Raw genomic sequence first — 2,304 nt, forward strand, 5'->3', positions numbered from 1 at the left:
AGCCCAAACGTCCAGGCTTGTCGCGTTGCATAAGTGTCCCCTGCAGCTGAGAGACGGCCGCTGCGGTTAAGAGACCTCGCATCACATAACGCGCAACAAGAGCGTTTACCTCATTTGAGCGTCTATTAATCCTCATTAAGTATTTACTCTTATACTTACGCCGATAATCGCGCGGCGTTACTTAAAAGCGGCAATCTTGTTTCGCGGCTTGAAGCGTGGGTAATTACTGTACATGAAAGCTTGTTATTGAAACGAGCAACGTTTTCGCAGGCACGGAAGGAAGAAAAAAAAGGGAACGCGGCTCTGCCAACGTTGACCGATTTATCTTGAGCTGCTCGCCGATGACGCAGACAGATTAGATTGCGAAGCGTGGGAAGACTTGAGGACGACGTCGAGAATTCAGCATGTGCGTTATTCGCGGACATGCGCGATTTCCTTTTGCGGGGGCACAGACTTGTGTTTGCGCAGTGTTTCAGCATAACGCGGACGAACCAGCGTTGCTGTTCGGCGCTTTAAAAAAATAATATGTAACCGGCCTACACGGGAACTCTACAAGCGCCTTATAGAAGAACGGCAGATGGGGTGAGTTGGTGGTTTTTCATATTGTTTAGATTTGGATGCAAGGATGTAAAGCATTAAAAAAACCATCGTGTTTTTTCCCAATCAACGCAATTGTCAGACAGCGCCGTATGGCGTCCCATTCTGCTTTCTGTTGTCCGGTGTACGTTTTCAGCACAGTTTTTAAACATTAAGGCACCTTATATTATTGAGTCTCCAAATGTCTATAGGCCACATGGGAACTTTTGTTTTGCACTTTCTGATGACTGCTATGTCTATAGACAGCATGCGTCTTACATACCTTGAAGACATATACGCTATACATGAGCAGCCATTTAAAGTTGTATATGTATACATTTCATAGACTGAAAAAAAAAATGAAAGTAAACTGAGTAATACTTTTTGGGGTCTAGTTGGTGCATGTTTTCAGAAGAGGGTTGTAGCGCCGAAAAACATAACACACAGCAGGACAGTGCGCCTGTCCAGTCTCGCTTGCTGTGTGTTGTGTTTTTCGGCGCTACAACCCTCTTCTGAAAAAAAAAAATGAAAGTAAACCTTTTCGCACAATTTTTTGGCGATGCAGAAGGCGGCATCGGTGCTGCCAAACCTCTGGACATTTCGTTCTTTAATGTTACGGCCAACACATCGCGCCAATCTCGAATTTCCCGCTATTCGTCTTATGCTTCCGATGTTTGACGCGCATTTGTCAATCATTACCATCACGCCGAGGCACATGCAGAGTGATACGGCACCGTTAGCGACACGGGGATAAATCGTGAATATATACGTTAAATACTTTTACTGTCGTCGAGGTCCGGCCAGCAACGTAATGCAGCAAATGACAGCTAGGGTCTTTTTCTATCTCCATTTCATTTTATTGAGATCATTTCTGCGGAAAACTGCAAGCGGAGGGTAAACTATAAAGTAAATATTGCAAACTATATCATGCTTATGCTGCAAGGCTAAAGTTACAACTTACGAATGAAGCTTATATTATGAGCAATTTTCCGGCAGGATCGAGTAGAGAAGAGTGAGTGAGTGAGTGAGTGAGTGAGTGAGTGAGTGAGTGAGTGAGTGAGTGAGTGAGTGAGTGAGTGAGTGAGTGAGTGAGTGAGTGAGTGAGTGAGTGAGTGAGTGAGTGAGTGAGTGAGTGAGTGAGTGAGTGAGTGAGTGAGTGAGTGAGTGAGTGAGTGAGTGAGTGAGTGAGTGAGATATACACAGTTGTGAACGGTGATCTACGGCGAAACTTGAGGGAAGCGGCAAGGCAACGGGGATGTCATACGCGCTATTGGCAGAACCCAAAAGGACGTTATGCTGTCTGGCTGCAGCTGGCGGAAATTTCCAGTCTTCAGTATTTAATCCATAGAGGTCTGCCTTTAAGCGCAGTGGGTGAGCCTAATGTCACGAAACCTATCCGCCTGCTACGTCTCGGCACACGGCTAATATCATGGTAAGCTTACCCAGGAATTTCGGAGATTGCTCCTTCAAAAGTCTCTTGAGCTACACCGCACTACGCCAGCTTAACTCAGTGGGAAACTCTCTCAAAAATTATATTACATAAGATCGACCTAGTTTCAACAAATTTTCGTTAGCAATATCGAGAGGGCACAGTGGTTGGCGCACATGCGAACACTTAGCCTGGTGATTTGGCGCCGCGGGAACTCCCCCAGAACGTTACCTGGAAAGACGCAGACGAGAGGCTGTACACATGAATATTTACAAACGCATACACGAAACTGAGGCCGG

Source organism: Dermacentor variabilis, chromosome 11 (genome assembly GCF_050947875.1).
Source record: "Dermacentor variabilis isolate Ectoservices chromosome 11, ASM5094787v1, whole genome shotgun sequence".
Lineage (NCBI taxonomy): Eukaryota > Metazoa > Arthropoda > Arachnida > Ixodida > Ixodidae > Dermacentor > Dermacentor variabilis.